At 41.0% G+C, this 21,463-nt stretch overlaps 2 long non-coding RNA genes across 25 annotated transcripts in view; one reads left to right on the forward strand and one right to left on the reverse strand.

Annotated features, from left to right (window-relative positions):
• Positions 1-21,463, forward strand: part of LOC146766634 (uncharacterized) — a 113,365-nt gene that overhangs the window by 52,253 nt on the left and 39,649 nt on the right. For both annotated transcript variants that reach the window (XR_014957339.1, XR_014957340.1), the window contains exon 3: positions 1-21,463. This exon is cut by the window's right edge and continues 7,936 nt beyond it. This is a non-coding gene — a long non-coding RNA (uncharacterized LOC146766634).
• The window catches only part of LOC110483645 (uncharacterized), a 192,923-nt gene continuing 179,706 nt past the window's right edge, over positions 8,247-21,463 (reverse strand). For 22 of the 23 annotated variants that reach the window (XR_014957337.1, XR_014957326.1, XR_014957324.1 and 19 more), the window contains one exon: positions 21,088-21,463. This exon is cut by the window's right edge. This is a non-coding gene — a long non-coding RNA (uncharacterized LOC110483645). Of the gene's footprint in view, positions 8,379-21,087 lie in introns of those variants that run through there. The other variant, XR_014957335.1, reaches the window with a different exon arrangement.

Below are 21,463 nucleotides of genomic sequence, written 5' to 3' on the forward strand. Positions count from 1 at the left end.
CAGAGCACTTCATGTGCTCCAGAAGAGGGGAGAGAAAGGCTCAGATCTTCTGAGCAATGCCCTAACACTATGAAGTGCTCAGTGTCATCCACCGAGGCATTGTGCAGAAAGCCTTGCCTTTCCTACAGCTATGAATATGACAAGCCCTCAGATCTCCTTGCAGCCATTCCCATTAATCCTTCACAAGCAGCCAGCTGCCCACACCGCTGCCTGGACATCTTGTACTGATATCCAGCCACGCGTGTGCTCCTTCCCTCACCAGCACCCACTGGGTATGGACTGGATGGATTAGTAGGGCTCACTTACATGTGAGAAATTCCATCAAGGAGCTGGGATAAAATCAAGAAGCAGCAGATCAAAGCCATTAAACACCAATTTTGCAGTGAGGATCCGTTACTGATTCAGGCTCTAAATACCCCTCTGACCCAGGCACAGACTCAGCTCTCATGGGGAAAAAGCTGACACTGCCCTGCAATACAGCTGCAGCACCAGCCTGGGTCACACTGTGCCAGCAGCACAGGTGATATTGGTGGGGATACAGGACAAAACACAGAAATGGATCCCAGTTCCACAAACACCAAATAATCTGAGTCTCACAAGAGCCCACTCCCATCTCATTGCTGGCATGTCAGGTGAGGGTCAGAGCTTTGCCAGATGCTGGGCCAAGGAGGAATTTTGCCAAAAGCCCTGTGAGGGCTGGATCTTCCTCTAGGTACCAGCAAGCTGCTTGTAAACATCCTGCCATCTTCCCTAGAGTGCTGGGGAAGGAGAGAAAGGCCCACCTTGATACCTGGTGTAGCCTGGGACCTCTGATGAGAGAATGCTGCTCAGCAGGAGCATTTGGGAAGTATCAAAGAACCACTTACCACTTGCCAGCATTTCCTCATCTAAATCTCCATGAGATTTCCATCTTTGCAGCTGTCTAAGAGGCAACGGCTGCCCTGAGCAGGCTCACCCTATGCTCAGCTACCCTTGCTGGGTCAGACATGGACCCCCATACTCTTAACACAATACTTGGGGAAGCAAGGCCTGCCAAGGTGACAGGCAGATGTGGACAGCAGCTCAGCCCCAATGTTTGGAGCTTCCCAAGCTGCAGAGACAAACCCTGTGATGGAAAGCCTGTCTGGCAATGGGCTTCATATTTCTGTGCTTGCTCAGGCCTCTTTCAGGCAATCCCAGTTCTGCTGTTTGTTGTGCCAGCATCACACACTCACAGAACAGTTCGTGTTAGCAAGGATCCCTAGAGGTCATCTGATCCAAGTCCCTGATGAAGAAGGGCCACCCTGAGCCAGATGGACAGTGGCTGCCACTGAAAAAGACCAACTCCTCCTTCTTTGCACCATCCCTTCAGATACCTACAGATATGCAGAAGATCACCTGAGCTTCCTCTTCTCAGGCTGAACAGTCCCAGCTCTCATATCCTTGGAGAGATACTCCAGTCCCACCTTTCCTGCTACATGGCAGAGTGGTTGTGCTCTGATGTGGAAACTGGCCCATGCACAGAAAGTTCCTTCTTATAAGGAAGTTTGAAAAACAAAAGTGGGTGTACTTAACAGGACCACAGTACAAATACACTTCTCAATTCTAAGGCAGTTTTCTAGTGTTTAGACTGAGGAAGAGAGGAAACACCTTGAGGATCTGCTAATATTCTGTGGAATTTGTACAGGTGCCTCCTGTAAATCTACCTGATGTAAACAAAAGTGGCTTGGTATCCAATTCAGCTCTTCTTTACATTTAGGACCAGTAGCATAAATAGCAGTAAAAGGAAAGCTTAGTACTGTCATCCATCTGAGTTTCAGGCACCAGGATTAACCCTCACTGCTTTGACTTGTTACATTCCCATGCTTGAATAGCATTAGAGCGAGGTAAAAAGAAAATGCTGAAGTCCTCCAGTATTCAAGTTCTGGCATTCCAATGTAGGCAACATTTATGTTTGCCTCTGAGATGGGATTATTGGTTCCCAAGGATATTTTCCCACATCGAGGAATCCAAATTTAGCATCATCCTGAGTCCATACACCCCTGAAATGCACAAGTTTGGGGGAATGGTAGATCATGTCAACTGCAAGACCCCCTTTCTGTGCTTTAGAGCAGATTCTGGCAACTTTGTGGTATTGGTCAGCCATACTGTGATTTTCCTTCCCAGTTGAGGGACTGAATCTACCAGTTGAAAGCCAGCTGAAGCAGGGAGAGACTCACTGCTGCATGAGGAGGGAGTTGCACATGGTTGATAGCACTGAAGCTTCTAGGGTCCCGTTCTACCATCAGCCTGCACTGAAGCTTCTAGGGTCCCGTTCTACCATCAGTCCTGGAAGCCTGTGAGTCAGCAAAGCCTCAGGAGTGCCAGCCTGACAGGAGGAGAGCTGGCTGTCTTTGGAACAGCCCACACTCAGTAAGGCTCCCTGGCTCTGCTCACCAGGCTGGAGACCCTGGGCAGTGCTGCTCAGCAGCCATGGAGAGCACAGCCTGGAGTGTCCCGAGGGAGGGAAGGGCACCTTCCACCACAGAGAGGATCAAAGAGCTGGCAAGAGAAGCTGGCAGTTCAAGGCAGGTCTTTGGCAATTCAGGCTAATTAGAAACATGGTGTATTGACTTTGCTGTTAGACACCCCAGCTTTTGCCATTTGAGAGACTTGCTTTTCTCTGCTATCAGCATTGCTCACAGTCTGTTTCTCAAATCTGGGGTTGTTTGCCATCTGTGAGGTTATGTATTTATGTAGATAGATTAAATAGCTCTCTGACACACTGCTTCCATTTCTATTGTGCTAGTTTATAAATTTACATGGTTACAACATTCTCTAATTCAGTGTTAAGAATAACATCTTTAGACACAGACGTCGGTTATATTAACTCCCGCCTCTCCAAGTATGGCAGGCAACTATTAGTGGCATTAGTATTCTATTAGCAGACATTTCACAGAGAATGAAATTCACTTAAATTGGAGCTGGCTGAAAAAGGTAATACATGCATTAAATATTAATATAGTTTCCTCATGAAAATATTCAGAGGACACATAAGAACTGTCATTTCACTTTCTTTTCTGTTTGTGGAATATCTGTGATCATAATTTTCTTCCATTCATTCTTTATTTAATGAATTGATTATGAATATTTGAAAGTCAAGCTGTGCTGTTGAGTTGTTGTTCATCAGAGAAGTCACATAGTCCTTTTTATATATTCAAGCATTTATGAAGCAATTCCTCACATGTGCCAGTTAAAATTTTGGTTCCACAAATTCTCTGTGATACAGCTTTGAAACTCCTGTTTTATAAACAGTTGAACACAAGTGACCTCTAAAAGTCAAGAATTGTGCATGCTGGGGTCAGTTCAGCAGCACAGATTCTACCAGATGGAAATGTTCACATGTAGAACGAACCTAATGAAACAGTAAGAACATGATACAAATGCAGATCTTCCCAAGTGGCTGCTTGTCTTTAAAAGTTGAATTATATTCTATTTTTTAGCAAATCTAGGGAGACATTTATCTCCAGCTGTAGCACCTCCAAAAGCCTATTCACTGCATTCTCTCTCAGACATCTCTGGATACATCAGTCTCTCATTGCAGTGACTAGGGAGGCAGTATAGATATCCAGCTTAGGCACACCATTTTTGGATAACATGCTGGGTGAAATGAATGTAGCTTAACAGTGAAAGTCTCAGATGTTGCACTAGTAGGTTATTGCACCTATTGCAAACCAAAAATTAATCATATTAGTTAATATGTTTATTAATTATAAAAATTATAGCTTGATATGGATACAGTTGTCAGTATTTTTTGCTCTCATTGTTTGGGGTTTTTTTGTGTTAAATTGGAACTCTTAGGGAGTTTGGGTTTTTTGTTTGCTTGTTTATTAACAGACATTTTCAGGTTCAAATTAAGTCATTTCTGTGTACACTCTAATTCTATGTGATACTAAGCACTGCTTAAGACGCTTGTTTAGACTATTTCAGTATCATTATCTAAAAGTATTGGAATGACTTGTAAAATTTGAGGCCATGGAAAAAATATTGTGTTGCTTTTTTGCCTTTGAAAAAATCTGAACTCGATAAATATTCAAACTGAGCAACAGGGCTTCTGACCTGACTAAGCAACTCCAAATTCAAGATATTTTCAAGTCTAGTAGAGCCTCTCATGAACTGTAGAAGGAGTGGTGAATAATATTTAATCAATGATCAAAGAGATATAACGAGAAGTAAGCTCTACAGCATCTCAGAATATTATTGCATGAGGTTTTCAAGCACTATTATCTTCAGGAGCACTTGAAATATTCATGTATTTAGGCAATTGATAATTCTTGAGTGCCTCCCAAAATAATATTGGATTTTCCATTTAAGGCTTTTCAAAGCAGCACAGAGTACTCACTCCCAGAACATCCAACATCTGCAAGGCAATTTAGGCTAACAACCCAAAACTGGAGACACTGCTAGCCAATATTAAGAATGTAGATCTTAGCTGCATTGCAAGGAATTAAATGAATTGTACGCAGCGCACACCAAGATGCCAAGCACTGATTTTTTTTTAAGAACATATGAAGTCTCATGCTGTTGAATCTTCATATTCAAATAGACACATGAGAAATGCATAGCATTTAGCACATTCCTTCAGAGCAGTAACTCCAAGGGCGAGTTAAAATAACTAGCATTATTTCTCTGACTGTTAACAAAAATAAATTCATACTGCATACCTTTGTCTATCTCTCAGTAGAGTACAGCATGTTTTTAAGGCCTCCCTGTTTGTTTCCTCTGAAGAATATTCAGTAAATGCTTTCCTTTGCAATGTGGGCACTTGCAAGGACCTGCAGATCAGGGTTTATCCATGCTGTACAAACAAGGCACACTGACACGTTCTCTCAATGGGATGAAGCAGATAAGGCACTGCTTGAGCTGCACAATACTGTTCTTTTTAATACACATTTAATTTTCTGTACGACACTAGAATTTGCAACTTGGCTTTAATAGTAACACAGAGCTGAAAGGACAAGGACTTCACTGACACTAGCAAGAGACATCCTGGCTCCCAAAGGGTTTGCAGCTTCTCTAGCTGATATAGAGACTTCAGGATAAGCACTGAACGAAAGGCAGCCAGCCTGTCTTCTGTCCTACTCTGTTTTGTAGAACTCTACATTCTGATTAATTCCTTGTTTTTATATTGGGAAATTCTAGCAACAATCATTGCAACTTTCTTTACTGATTTTGATGGTTTGTTTTAAAGGGAAGCCAGTACTGAAATGCTGGCCAGCTGGTGAACTAGGTGATGATAGCTCCTCCAGCAATAATGATTTCATGAGGTGCAGAAAAACATGCAAGTTCTTTTCAGAAATATGAAAATGTTTAAAAGGGACCACCTCACACTTTTACTTTTAATTTAAAAAAATCTCTGGCTTTCAGCATTACACAGCCAAACTCTAACTAATTCTAATTCTGATCTCTATTTATTGCAAGTCTAGGAGAGACATTGGCTTTTGCAGAATTTATTAGCTATTTACAAGTGTTAATATTTGCAATGTTCCTGGGTTGGGCTATGCATCTCCAAGGCTATTTGGAGAAAGATAAATACAACTTTAAAAAAAAATAAATCTCTCTGTTATGATATTATTAGATGCTTTTGGGTGTGTCCTTACTTGTTCTAGGTTATACCATTCCAAAGGTCTTATGTTTTGTCCTTAAGATGCTACTGTCCTTGGAGTCAAAGAGATTACCATTTTCCTCCTGAATTAAAGGTGCAGTCAGATTTCTCAGCCCTTTTCTTTATTTACATCTCTCATTTCTAAGGGTATTTCTTATGACTTCAAGTCTGCTTAAATAATTGGCCCTAGAACAATAATTCCACTTTATGATAATTTTAGAGGTCTCAAATTCATTTTGTTCCACCCCAGAATACACAAAATGATCTTCGGAAAATATCACAAAACAGAAGTTCTATTAAATATTGAAGGAGAAGGAAAGAGATCATATTTTCTTGGAGTCTGCTTTTTCCCTTTTGTGATTCTGTTTGGAAATGATCTACACCACAGGAGTATTCACATTATAAACTTGTTGAATTTGTACGTCAGAAATTTTTATGCTTTGATAGTGGAGACTGATCTAAGGAAATGCATTTAGTAAAAAATTTTTGGCCATTTCTTTTACTTCAGCACTGGGGACAGTCTGTTTATTGGGAAGGACTTCTGATATTTGAAGATCTGCTTGCCAATTGTGCTCTGTTTCTGGTTTATTCATCAATTTTTACTGCAGTTATTATGCCATGGATGATTATATCATCCTGTCACTTAAGGCAGTCCAGGATTTTTCAGGAGGAGCCTTTCTCTAGAAATTAGCTGGGAAACTTTGCCTATTCATCCATCCTGGTATATGCTAGCACATGCCACTCCTCACCAAATGAGAAATGAGATTGGAGCTTTTGCAGAACTCAGAATGTTCCTGGATTTCTCTCACGTGGGCTCTCCTGGCCACATACTTGATTGTCTTGCTTGTGCAGACTCCTGGCACTGTGTGAAGTCAGTGCCCTCTCCAAGTGCATCTGGGTGCTACTGGCTTTGTGACACCACCTGAGCTGTTGGAATAAGCATCCTCCTCCAGCTTCTTCTGCCATCACATTTTCTGCTCCAAAAGCTGAGCACACCTTGCTCCTCGCACTTCATCAGAGCCCCCCTGATCAGTCCCTGCAGCACAAATGGCTGCTCAGGCCCTCGGCCCCAGGTCAGCCTGCTGAAAGGACCTGCACAGCTGCTCTCTGCCATTTCCAGCCCAAGCAGCAGCCTCAGGGCTCAGCCTGACAGAGGGGTAAGATGGTCAATATATGGACACAGCTGTACCCTGTGCTAGGATAGACCCTCAGTTCCCATTTGCCAGTATCTTCATTCAACCTTTCCATTGCTGGCACATCACATGGGCACAAAGCAATTTCCCAGACAGGTGGCTTAAACGCTACTCACAACTTGTCTCTCCCTGTGTGGTTGTGAGGCTTTTGTTTGCCTGTTTGCTCAGAGCTAACATTAGAAGAGGTTGAAAAGGCAGCTTCAAAAATAAAACTTTATGAGTGTATTTACTGTGCATGACATATTTACATACACCTATATAACGAGGTGTGGGAGCTTTGCAGCTTTTCCCAAGGACACATGAGCTCTGCCTCAAAAGGGAGACACATATAAATAAATGAATCCTCATAAAACTGCATTGATGCTCATTGATCCTATTACACCAAAGATTTACATGACACCCTACTGTTTTTCTTTCCGGGAGTTATAATTCCTGCAAAATTTATACTAGTCACTTCATTGTGTTAGTCTTGCTTGAAAAAGAGGTGGGAACTTGGCTTCACAGACATCAGTGGCAAAGTCTCCATTAAGTTCACCAAAAGAAAATGTTCTTAGCCCTTAGGTCTAAATGAGGGGTTTGTATAAGTGTCTTCAGCAAAGGCTTTTGCATCTCTGAGGAGATCTGTGTTGCACAGACAGCACAATGAGAGCCACTAACTACTGTAAATTAACTAAGGGGACTAAAAGGCGATGGAACAGGGACTTCTAAAGAGAAGCAAAGTGTGAGGGCTGTTGCACTGAAGATTTTAGAGCATATAGACTTCAGCCCAGGGCCTGACCACACAGCTTCCTCTCTGCTGCTGTTATTGACATGCACCAACAGCAGGAGTGTCTCATCAGGTCTTTACTAAGGTCACTGGTATTGGAGAATGCAGTTAATGCAACTCGTGATTTCCTGAGGGATCCTAGATGGCAGATTTATTGATTGATAATAATTCACCCCTTTAGGTGCTATAGCGCCTCCCCAGAGTGTTTTCTTCTCCAGACTGTGGAGAGAACATCCCCAGTTCTCTCAGCCTGTCTTCATAGGAAAGGAGCTCCAGCTCATCTTGGTGATTCTCCTCTGGGATCTCTCCAGCAGGTCCATGTCCTTTTTATGCTGAAGGCCCCAGAGCTGCATGCAGGACTCCAGTGGGTCTCACCAGTAGAACAGAGGGGCAGAACCTGCTGCCCACACCCCTTTGGATGTAGCCCAGGACACTTTTAGGGATGTGAGTGCTCACTACTGGCTCATGACAAGCTTCTCGTCAACCAATACCCCAAAGTCCTTCTCCTCAGTGCTGCTCCCAACCCATTCTCCTCCCAGCCTGTGTTTGTGTTTGGGATTGTCCCAACCCATGTGCAGGACTTTGTGCAGGGTCTTGCACTTGGCCTTGTTGACCTTCATGAAGTTGTATCTTCTAATTTCCATGACAGATGCTGGTCTTCCCACCAGGCCCTGTTGTTGTCATCCCCAGAGGAGTTTAAGAGGTGTCTAATGCTGGGTGATGTGGTTTTGAGGGTTACAGTGATAGTTGTTCTTAGTGATCTTAAAAGTCTCTTCCAACCTTGACAATTCTGATTCTAAAAAAATAAAAATATTGTATTCAACTATCTGGTTAGAGGAAAAAAAAGTAGACAACTTCTGTGATTCCTTCTTACAAGGAATAGCTTCATACTGTGCTCTGTTTCAGAAGGATACAGAAGTATCCACCCACTTTGGGTGGAACATAGAGAAAAAAGAAGCAAAAAAAAAACAAAACAAAACAAAAAAAAGGCAAAAAAAACCCCCCAAAAAACCACAAACAAACAAAAAAAAACAAGAGAGAAAAAGAAGCAAATGTTCAAGTACAGATGATGTCTTTGTGGTAGGACCCAGTCCTATAGAAATACTGAGAACATGTCACCAAATTAAAAATATTTAATCCTATTCTTCATGTCACTTCACTGTAATATCGCTAGAGGAATCCAAAAGAAGATGACAAATATTATTTTAATATGTAGAATGTTATTCCTGAAGGTATGCAATTTGCTTAGATATGTTATTTAACCACATGGACAAGCAATTCCATTATGGAAATACAGTGAATGAATGGTTGTGGATACTCACTATATTCACTGCTTTGTCTTCAGATTTCAATGTGCAGTTTAACTGCAAGACCTTTCAAGCTTGACAGAACTGGCAAAGGGAACTGTGGAGTCCTAAAATTTTGTAAATGTACCTGGAGGTCCTTGAGCTTTAGCTACAGAAAATGGAATTAAGCTCAGAGGCAAATGTATGTGCAAGGGCAGACTCTGCATTTTGCACCAGGCCCTATCAGAAGAGCTTTACTACACAACATACCTAATGGCAGCAGGATGTCAAGGTTCTCCTTCACCATTTTTATAGGCAAATGACCATGAATTTTCCTTTTATACTTTTAAAATCTGATAATAACAAGCAGTTGTGATGTAATCTTAATTGAATCCTACTGAGGGGTTCTCCTAATTCAGAGTCTACACCCCATGCACACACTTTGTCAGTGCAGCCAATGTTCAAAAAGGTCACAGTATGACTTCAAAGGAGTTAGTTTTGTGTGGAGGAACAGGAAAGACCACAGGGCCCAGGGTTTATCTACATGGCCACAGCCAGAAGCAGCTCAAGAGAACATCAGGTCTAAAGGAATCCTTCAGTAAATCCCACACTGAGCCACATATCTTGCAAGATCTGTACTGGTTTCCTTAAGAGAACTGAGGCTGAAGGGCCAAAAATCTTTTTGCAAGTAGGGATTTTTATCCCAGTCTTGACAGATAAAGCCTCATAGTTAAGAGCTTGCTAGCTGCCTGTTTTGAAAGAGCTTTGGAACTTCTAATGTGATTGTTCCCCAGAACTGATTTGAAAAAACAAAAAACAAAACCCAAAGCCTCTATAAACTATGAAACACAGTTCTGCTGTGCCTAAGGCTGGAGGTAGCTACCACAGGCACTTCAGCAAGTTGGGAGATGAAAGACACAGCTCACAGCAGCACTCAATGCTGCAATGGGTTGGCCCAAACTTCACAGAATAGAAACTATAAGCAGAGTATTAATAGAACTAAAATTTAGCTATCAGTAATATAGTGAGGATGATTACTCAACTGATTATGAACTTCTTAATCTCATGAGTTACCTCATAGAGACTTAATGGGGGGAAATATTCTGTTCAGAAATGAATAATTTCATAAAATGTGTGTTAAAAGCCAAAAATATTGATAGGCATCACTGGAGTGAGGCAGAGAAACAAAAATTGCTGTAGGAAATAAATGTTTGGAAGATGATGAGAAATATATTTGGGGCAATTTGTTTTTTATTTATAGCAGTAAATTTAGGGGTTAACTCCAATCAATACTGATATTAGGATTATAAAGACAGAAAACTAATGGGAGAGGAATTAATTGATTGATGATTTTATGCCTCCTTTTCCTGATGTTTTCAGAAACAAAAATAGAAGTACAAAATTATGATATAAATTAAAATCCAGAGAAGACTGGCCAGAAAAACTCTAGACTTAAATGAGCATTAAAACAGCACCAGCTTGTTCCTGGGGATCTCGTACTATTTATTGCATGGTTTGCTAATGAAAGGTGCCAGACTGACTCTTCTTACTGTATAACAACACACCAAGGGGTTCTGGACAGAATACAGGATGATACTAGGGTGTCTCAGAAGCACAGGCAAAGCCAAATAATGCCATCTGGTAGCCAGGTTTTACTCAGTGAATGCAAAAGCTAGTGGAAGGTTATGACAAGCACACCAAAGCTTAATAATGCAGAGATATTAATACTTTCTCCCCTGCCTGATTACCCCAGCAGAAAGTCTGCACCATCCTGTTCTCTGTAAATTATTCCGTTTACTTTTTTTTTTTTTCCTGGGCATGCTTGTGCAGCATTTAACATGTTTTGTGCATTGCTCACACAATAAATTAATAATTAAGCATTAAAAAAATCTATTACCCCAAACTCTATCTTCCTTAGGTACAATCTCTGCCAAGAATTAGTTTTATGCAGGCAAATCCTACTCTTAAGCAAAAAAACAGGGGGAAAAAGTGTCTTTTTTGACAAGACTTTTCATCAGGCATAAATATGGCATAAAAAAGGTGTGGTTTTCCTTGTGCTCCTTTGGTGCAGTTCATGCCTTATATCTACAGGACTATCAAAACCTTTACTGCAGTCTTTGCACTCTGACATGCCTGATAGCCAGAGGAAGGCAGCAGTACTTTCCCAGCAGACCCTAACCAAGTGCTACAATCCTACTATCCTTTATCCTGCCCTTTCATGGGTCACTCTTACCACCAAAGGTTCTTCACAGCATCAAGATCAGGGTGAAGATAGTTTGGGCAGACATTCATTCTGCTTTGAGGGCATCACCTTGTACCTTGCCTATGAGGGTCAGGACAGAGTTTCCTTCCAAAGGAGCTGTGGAAGATCAAGGCCTGTTTGACTCTGGTACAAATAGTACAGAATTTTGGCTGCAATCAAGGATCTATTAACTGCCTCGCACCAAACCACCCAGGGTCGACCCTGAGCATATGGTACCTGTGCTGCCACAGACAGCCAAAGCCCTTCCCCCTCTGCACACAAGCCCATCTTGCCTGCCCTGCTCTGGCTCGTGGCCCTGCTCTCTGCAGCAGCTGCCCCCGCTGCCTCCCAGCTGCCCATGTGCAGGGCAAGGGCAGGGAGCAGCCCCCGCAGACACAGCTCATCCTCCAGGGAGAGACACTCATGGGAGCCAGGCTGCTTTGGGAAGAGTAAAAACATGTTTTAACTCGTATTGGCAATGAAGATAAAACACAGTCATGCTGTGGGTTGAGGACCTGCTCTGCCCTCTGTTAATGAGAAGAGGCTGCGTGCATCCATAGTGGTTGGCTCTGAAACTGGCCATGGCCTGTGCCAGGCAGAGCTCTGCCAGGGGGGACACCTGGGTGTTGTTCTCCAGCAAAGGCTGCTGGAGAAGGAGGCTAAGCCCTCAAGGGACCATTCTCAAATTTAACCCCCTGGACCCTGAGTCAGCATAGGCAAGAAATATTCTGTAGCAGTAACAACATCCATTGTCCTTGTTTTCGAGCATCAAAACTGTCCTTTTCCTTATGAACTCTTTGGTACATGTAGAGGCATCAAAACTAGTGGACTGGATGTGAGATCCCATAATGGAAAACTGGGAAACAAGTCATGAATTGTTCAGCATACAGAGGTGGTGCCTCCCTATGGCAAGCTTATTGTCCTGGCCTCTTCAGCCTTTAGAAGCCTGAATAAATAAATTGCTCATAGAGCAATGAAAACAGGTAATACAATAGTGATATACATACTAGGAGATGTCCTTTAAGTGTTCCCTCTGGCTTGCTGGAAAATACCTTTATGAATATTTGTAATTAATGGTAAGAATTGAACTGAATATTTTCCTAGTGACAGAAAATCATTTTGAGTTGGGATGTGTTTTCTGAAAAAGAAAAAGCTGATGCACCTTCCTGGAGTACATGTGCTCAGCTTGGGCAGAGCAAGCCAGGCAGGTGCCCTTCCCATGGGCTAAAGGTCCAATTTTGGCACATGCATGGTGGTGGTTGTTAGCTGGCCCTTCTCTGCCCACTCACCCTGAGGGCTCAGAGAGCTTGGCAGGGCTCTGCTCTGCTCTGCCAACAGGACTCACACTTGACTTTTTGGAAAGTTCATCAGCCAGGCCTGAAATACAGGAACGGATGTAAGATACTGGGAAAGGACAATGTGAAACTCTAACAATTTAATAAAAAATATGCCCTTTCAGCCATCAGCAAACTGAGCCACCATCCATGGCCACTTGCTCATGAATGCAATCCTAGGGGCTAGGCAGGCAATAAAAAGCTTTTTCTGCATTAGTCTACCCAAGCTTATTTAAAGCAACCGGGACCTTTGCAGCTTCTTGCAAGTCACTTGAAATGAGAATATCCTCAGTGGTTTTCATTGGGGGGGGGAATTTTACAAGGAGGTGTCCAAGCAATGCCAGTTTTGGACCTTGGAGCAAACTTGTCTCAAACATTATTCATCTGTAGCAGAGCTACAGTGGAACACAGGAACCTAAGGATGCCACTAAAACACAAGGGACCTAAGGATGGAAACTCTGTTGGTTACAAGGAACAGTGAGCTGAAGGCTGAATGGAAGCTCAAATGTTGAAGGCTGAGAATCATGAAGCAGGATTTGGTTTGGAAAAATATGGATTGATTTCAAGAGGTGGTACCATAGTGTTTGGCTTGGAAACATGCAACACTGAACAAAAACAGAATAAAAACTCGTCCGATAAAACATACATTATTCAAATATCTAGAGTATTTTTATTGACAACCTTTAAATACAGATAAGCTTGTTTTGGGGTGTTTTAAGATATTTAATAGGTGTTTATGCAATTGTCTTCCAGAGGAACTGAGGCATGGAGAAGGATGTTGAACATAACTATCTTCATTGTGGTACAAATATTGTAGTTTAAACAAATCTACATGCTTCCATCTGAGAGAAGAGTTGCTAGACATGTCATGTCAACCTATGGAAAGTCTCTCATTTTCTGCCAGAATAGTGAGGGGACTTCTGCATGGGTTAGTTTCCTTGGCACCTATTTTTTAATCCATCTAGCAGAATATATGCATATCTGTCCAGCAAAGGTTTTCTCCCACCCCTTCTGCAGGGCCTGTTTGTCAGAGAGCTTAGCTCTGCAGTGGAACCCCTGGGGAATCACAGAGATAAGTAGAGCTTTCAGCCCTCTGGTCTTTGAGCCTCCATCCAGCTTGCCTTGTCCTTTGGGGCCTGTCTCAAACAAGTGTGACAAGACTTATTGCCCAGTGTAGCTGGGCAGTGCTGGTCATGTGGTGTTCTAAAAACATTGAAGGAGAAATCAGATCATTGAGGCACCCTCAGCTCAGCAGAAACTCTGGAGCCCTCCAGGAAATATTTCTGTGAAGCTGAGGTGATGGGTAGGAAAAGACAGCATGCCTGGGGAGGGAAGAAAGACGTATTTTTTGTTATTTTAAACACATGTACTTGTCTTGATTCATAATGGGAATCTGGGTGGGAAGCACAGCTGGGAGGACAGAGGGGAGAGGCTTATTTTAATTTTGAAAATATGTGCTAATTGTGGCTCAAAGCAGGGAGAGGGTGGGACAGTGCATGATGAAGAAGCCACCTGCAGTGAAGGTAGGGAAGGAAGTTTTTACTATCTGTCAATTGAAAATATATGTATTTCTTTAGTGACTGAACCACAGCTAGGCAGACAGCCCCAGAGCACTGAGTAACTCACATTCAGCTCTGCTTTGGGCAACAGCTTTTATGGCTTGGTTGTAGCACCTTTTATTTAGCCTTGTGTGACCAATTGGTTTTGGGTGGAATGAAATGTTTCAGTCGACCCAAAACTGACATTTGTTTTCACTCAGTCTTCTAAAAAGCATATTCTTTCCCTTTCAGGCATCAATTTGTATTATTTTTGTGTTTGTTTAAAGCCAAGTAGTGGAACTGCAGAAGCATGATTTATACATGCAAGAAATGGAAAAAAATCTTTTCAGCAATGAAAAATACAGGAATATCCACACCACTCTCCCATGTTATAAGAAAACTCTTTAAGCCTTCTACTTTTTAAGACACTTTTAACATCAGGTTATAAGTGATTCTGAGTGGCAGGGTATTTGGCCAGGGCTCTGTATTCAATACCTGACTACATACCAGTGTTGAAGCTGATAAGCAGCCAGGCACCAGTTGCTCCACACATAGGGTAAATGTGCAAATGCTCTTTATGTCATTGACTAAGGTACAGCTTTATCCAAAATAGATTGGCTTCATGAAGAGAGACCCATAGAATGGTGTTAAACTATTGGGCAGAGATAGTTCAGACAGTAACTCACAGAACATTATTTGAATTAATAGATTAGTTGCTGCTGGTGAGAGTTTTTTGGAGTGTTGCTTTTTTTTCTTTAGTACCCAGAATGTAAATGTGTGTCATGAGTAGAATGCAATCTGAGGGCTTCAAAAACACCCCTGTGGAGCTGTGCTGAAGAAGATTCTACCACAAGAGACAGGACACACATCTTGTTCTGTAGAACACTACACAAACTCTAATGGGCCCAATATTTCTGAAATACTAAAAGAAGTTCCACTATTTCCAATTACTGTTCTAGTTTCCTCTTAACCTAAATGATTCAGCCCTGCTCCTCTCTAAGTGGGTCTTGGACCAGTGACCTTCAAGAAGAAATAAAGCAGGTTTTTTTTTTTTTTTGTTTTGCTTCTTTTTAATTTTGTGGGCAGCTAAAAAAGCAAAAGGGCACATAATTCCCACTTGTGCTTTTACCTTTGAAAAATCCTTCTGTGATCCTAACTGTATTGTTTAGGTGTCTAATACCTTTGGAATCTACTCCTAAAACACTTCATCCTTTATGCAGCAAAGTGCAGTATTTTATGGCTGCCAGAATGAGAAAAAGGCACATTAAGGAGCAGATGAAAAGTAAAGTTTGGATTGCTGCTCTCTGAGTTTAAAAACCAAGAGGGAGTTTGGGTGAGGGAGGAAAGAATGAAAGGAAAAAAAGGCAGGGATACAGTGATATACTCTGAGTCTATGGCCAAGATTTCCCTACTCTCCCACTCGAACAAGAGTTCTCATTGTCTGGGTTTTATGTGAATTATTATTAACCACAACTTGACTTCCTTATTCAGCTTACCCACTAAGCACATTTAACAGCCTCTGATAACACTCATGACTTGCCTATGTCTAGTGGCATAATTTCAGTATGAAAAACACTATGTAGAAATGAAACTCTTCTCTGCATCATCTGACACAGTTGGACATGAAAACACAGGAAGAAAATAGATATAGCTGGGACTAATGTACAAAGGCTCACAGACAAAACATTTCTTTTAGGCACCATGAAATGCCTGACAACATTTTTGCTCTTCACATCCAAAAGATGGCCAGGAGGTACTCTTGAGAAGACCTTTACACTGAGCTTCATTGAAAAAAAGCTCCTAAAAGACCGTGTATGAAGCAATATAGAGAGTGAGTCAATTAGGAAATCATCCATGTCATGTCACACTGAAGTTCTGTGGCTGATATATATACTACAGTTTTCCCAAAAATAGAAGTGAGGAAATTGTTGTTCTAAAACTTGAATGTGTAGCTAATTTGAACGTGATCTCACAGAGGGCTGTTGGAAGTTCCTATTTGTTATTATTTGGTGATTAAGCATAGCTTGTACATCTGAAACTCTTTGTCTATTCATTCCGCTTTTAGACTTGGAGCAGCAGATGCCATACCAGCTCATAACAGAAGATGATTCAAGCACAGATTTCTCTCTATTTTAGGGATTTGCAAAGGCTTCTTCAGCCATCAGAACTCTGCTCATTAATTCCTTGATTGCTGTCATAAATCTAGTATTTTGATAACTTACTCATTAGCCCAGACAAGCAACATGCAACCCTTGGCAGACTTCAGGACCAATCTATATGGTGGAGAGAAAGCAACAAAATATATTTGGCTTCTTCACTGAAAATATAAGCCTAATCACCCACACTTTGTTTTTCACTGCCCAGAAAAATAGGTTGATGCTTGGGTTTCCTAGGCTTAGTTCTTTTTCTCAGTCAGGCTGCATTTTACTCTGATGCACTCTCATTTCATTTAATAAGAATTGCTGTTTTCCAGTGAATAGAGAATCATTAATCATACATTGTCTCTTCAAACACAATCCACAGACACTTTTCTTATTCTAAAGTAAAGTCCTCCCTCCTCCTCTTGAAGTGCCATATTTTACAAAAGGTTTCCCACTACTTGGAAACTAACCAGTGACTAGAAATCTGTGTCTCCAAAGGCCATGGACTCAAGAAAATAAATAATTAGACTGCCACCAGCTGTTTAAGTTAAAAGTGATGTAACTGTTGAGATTTGTGCTTCCATACACACAAACAAGATGAACACTGGTCAGGAAGGAATTTTTCGTAAGTACCAAATTATTTGACATACTTAAATAAGAATTTTTAGCCAAGAAAACACACACACAAAAATATTTCCCAGCATGAACAGATGTTGAAAGTTTGATCTTTGGTGTATAATCTGTAGCAGGCATACAGAAACTCATAGGAATTTATGAAGTTACTTCACTTCAAATTGTGATGCATGTCTGATGAGAATATGGTTAACTGGCAACACTAGCAGCATCAGTAAAGGCCAGCTCTCTTACAGTACTGACAAGCAAGCACTAACCTATTTGTCTGCCACTTTGCAATCAAAATTCCAATGGCAAAACTGCAGGTTTTTTGTGGAATCTTGACATTACAGTGAAATTATTTTTCTTGTATCTATTCAGAGAGAAAAACTAAAGCAGGTTTTTTAAAACTCTTTCCACCCCCCAAAAGTCTTTCTAAATCTCAAAGTCACTGTAAAATAGGATCAATTATAAAAGGGCACACAGGGAGCAAGGTCACCATTGCCAAGCTGCAAGTGAAAAACTTATATGCACATTACCAGTTACATGCTGTTGTTTTTCCAATCACTGTGGCAAGAAGCATGCTTTGGTTTGGTCTGGGCTGCAGGCATATTGTCTATGCCATGGCTGTTAATGTAGGTAGATAAATTACTCCTATAGATCCAAAACTTTTAATGATTGGCTCAAAATGAAATTATATGAGTTCTTCCCCCAGAAGTGCTGAGGATGGCTTTTCTGAATTTCCAAACCAAGTATAAAGTGATGTTTATGTGCACATATCTCAGTCATCCACTGGGAAATCCAAGCCTGGATCATAAAAGTCCACCACATAAAAGTTTTCCTTTTAGGTCAAGTGAAAGTACTGTCAGAAGTATTGAGGAATAATCTGTCTTCTCAATAGAAGTTACATGACTCCCCTGCCTTCCTAAGACTTTTTCCATGTCTTAGATTTTACGATTGACAAAATAATGACAGCTGCATCCTTTCTAATTTCTTAATGGAATGCAGCCAACAGTACCCAGAAGGACAAAAGCCAGGATTGAGGGGAGCTGAAAAGGGAGGGAGCTTACATGGCCAGAAAACAAGTACTGTAAAAGCTTTCTGAAAACTTACAACCAAAGTATAATTACTAAAACAGCTTTGAAAGGAGGGAATTAAATTACTGTGTGGCTGTGATCATTCTGCTAGTTTAGATTGCTCCAGTATAAATTAAATGAAATAGGACCTGGACTGCTAATTAACTACCCTACTCACAGGTGATCACAATATGTGCCATGTAAAATCCCTGCAAAGGCAAAATTTATACACCTAGAAATGACAAGAGTGCATATTAAAACAATTTTTGCAGTTTACAATAATAGCAAAGTCCTTTGATAGCTCATCAGGAAAATTGCTGGGGGTGGGGAGGGGCAGGGAGGAAATTCTGTATACATTTAGAAGTAATGATTTAGACAACATTTCCCTTGAATTAGTTTATTTTAAAAGAGAACAAAGGGGTTGTCCTGCTGGGTAGCTTTTCAGCAGGGATGCCCTGCCTGCCTTATTTCAGATCTGCAACATTATGTGGTTTCAATTAGTGGTAGCACTTGCAAAACTAGTAACACAGACATTTTGGCTTGAAATCTGATTCCAAGGCAGTGAAGGGTACTTAAGATCTACTCAGGGGTGGGTGGAGAAATACAGTATATTTGAAACAGTTGATCTTCTGTCAGCGTTGATCTTCTGTCAGAGTGGTGTCACTTCTAAAACCCTCTCTGTGTTTTTATGGGCTTGGCTTTTCATTTCTTCTTTGTTTCCCTGTTTAGAAGTTGATTTCCACTTTTCTAGCATTCTATTTCCTGTCTCTTTTGTCACCTGGCTATATACTAGGCCTTCAGTTAAGTTTCTTTCAGGATTTTAGGGCAGCCAAGTAATTTAGCTAAGCATGCTCAAAATGCTATGGCACTTAAAATGTTTAATATCCAGAGTCCCCTTCCTCCTCAAAGTTCTTTGCAAGTCTACGTACTCTAAGAATCCTGTACTATCAGGGACTGACTGGTTTTATAGTCTATCTGTCCCCTTAATGCTGTGAAGGAATTACTAAAATATCCTTGTAAGGCAAATTATAATTTCTTTAACTTTGCAGACACGGCAGCTGACTTCTGTTGCTATTCCACATCAATGTAAGTGTCTCATGTAATACATCTGCTGGCAGAAAAAAAGCCTGTGTATGATGATTCGACAAAGTTTCCCAGTCTTAACTCAGCTATCTTGATAGGCAGCTGACATTTTGATGAACAAAATAACAAATGTCAGTGCTGTGGTGACAGACATATACAATATTCCAAATATCCACTGAAAGAGAAGTGTTTAATATTGGAATGAAAGAGGCAACTTCTTGACAGGATTTCAACATGTATAACTATAATATTTTTAGCAATGAAGTCAATAATATGTCTCACTATCACATCCATCATGGTGCCAAAGTAGTTTTTATCAAGACTTTCCTAGATGCTGCTCTAATGTGGTGATAGTCAACATAGTAGAGCTGAAAGGAGACTACAGCAAAACCATGAGACCTTTCTTTCTCAAAGACTTGCATTCCTAATCTCCACTAAAGGACTTACATTTGTTTTTGTGGTGGCAAAGCCTGGAGATCAAAAAGAACCCTAAATATCATCACCATGTATCTGTTTTGCTAACCTAATGCTTATAAAAAGCTGGCTGTAAAATCACCGCATATTTGGCAAGGCTTCATTTTTTATTTGTGGTTGCTATCAAGATGAAACAAAATTTAGGGGCTGGAAATGGAAATGGAATGAAAGTGTGGAAAATGCTGCTCATCTCAAACCCCATGGTGATCATCTGCTGAATTATTCACATGGCTGGTCAAGAGCATTTGTTTCTATCAGTGTTCCCTCAGCCTTGCTTGCACAGCCATTTAGCCCGACTCTTACTCATGCTGGGAAGCAGCAACCTGAACTAAGGAGCAAAGGATGGAGCAGAAGCATGGGACATGGATAGACTTTTCCTTTCTGATCTACATAACAGAAGTCAGAATATAAATGAGCAGTCAGGGCACTGTGATCAAACATCTGCAGTGTAGTTCAACTGATTTGAGGCTGGAACAAAATTTACCCCACATTTCTTCAGAGGCTCTGCAATGGGAGTGCCTTACTTCAGAAGCAGTCTCTCTTTTTAGGTAATCCGCAGTGATCTAGTCATACAAGCAGGCTTTCCCCAACTTCATTCATGCTACTTAACAGCTTTATATCAATTCTAGGAATAAAGATGCTCGCATTCCACTGACTTAAGAGAGTAGGTTTAATGCACTCTGCCATTTGCCACCATCCTGACAGGCCCTTTTTTGTGTGTCTGTGTGATTAATACATGTACTAATGCTAATAAAACACTTATGGAGTTTCCCAGATGTAGACACGGCCCCTTAATCCTTCCCTGTTCTGCTGGGGATAATAATTTTTACAACATGAGATCACTTGCACCAGTGAAGTGCATTTTAACACCTTTTGCTGTTATCTGTATGAACTGATGATTCTAATAGAATCCCAGCAGTGCATTTAAACTTTATTTCCTAGGTTAATCAGGCTAAAAGACAGTTAACTAAGTTTCCCAAAGGGGGGGCCTTCTTTACTTTAAAAAAAAAAAAAAAAAAAAAAAAAGCTACTGGAATTGTTTATCACTAGAAATTTCAGTGAGAAAAGAAAGGGAGTAATGCTATAAAAAGAAATTGTGTTTTTGTCTTGTAGTGGACAGCACAGCAGCACACCATTAAAAAAAAAAAAAAAAACAACAAAAAAAAACAGGGAAATATTTTCTGAACAAAGAGCTCATGCTGGTCCCCCTCCTTTTTTTTTTTGATCTTTAATCCCTTCTCTCCTAAGTAGAATGGCAAAGGAGCCCTTCTCTCTCTCTAATAAATAGCTAGCAAAAGAAGGCATTCAATGCTCCGTCCCTTTGATCAGCACAAAGCTGTCAGCTCCTGCCGCTTTTTTTTCTTCTAGCTCTTGTTCCTGGTTAAAAGTGGAAGTAATACCCCCTGAAAGAAATACCCTAGGTGTCCTGCAAATCATCAATCCTATTTTTTAACTTGTTGTTTTTCAGTGGCCCACCCTCCTGGCCCGAGCAACCTCCTCACTAACACCCCTCTTCCTCTTTCCACCCCTTTTCCAGAATACCAGTTTCATTTGATACGCAATTCAATGTGCCAGTCTGACCTACTGGGACCTTGCTGTCTGAGACTCTACCACTGTGCAGACAGGGGAAACCTTCCTTCTAGCAATAAACATGTTTACTTCCATTCATTTCTCCCCCTGTAAAGGATTTTTTTTTTTTTTATAGGCACAGCAAAGGGATTTTTAGAAAATAGCTTTTAATAATTTATAATACAGCTCTAACTTTAAACAAAGCAGAAGAGAAACAATAAATAAAAAATTACAGGTTGTGCTTGACCAAGTGTGTGAGATCCCATTTTGCTCCAATCTTCAAGCTGCTGCATTTCAGCGGCATCACTGCATCTCAGCAGTAAACAATCTGCAAATATTGCTGCCTTCAGACAGGTCACTCGGCGCATTTTAAAGCAGGCTCCTTGTTTACTGCTCAGATTATCTGCAATGTGCTTTTCTGCTCCTCACAGTGTCAGGACCTGATACACAGTTTGCAAATATTGTGCAAAGGAAACAATTGACAAAGGCAAACAATTACAACCGAGAGTAGAACAAGAGAGTGGCT

This window comes from Lonchura striata, chromosome 9 (assembly GCF_050655825.1).
Source record: "Lonchura striata isolate lonStrDom1 chromosome 9, ASM5065582v1, whole genome shotgun sequence".
Classification (NCBI taxonomy): Eukaryota; Metazoa; Chordata; class Aves; order Passeriformes; family Estrildidae; genus Lonchura; species Lonchura striata.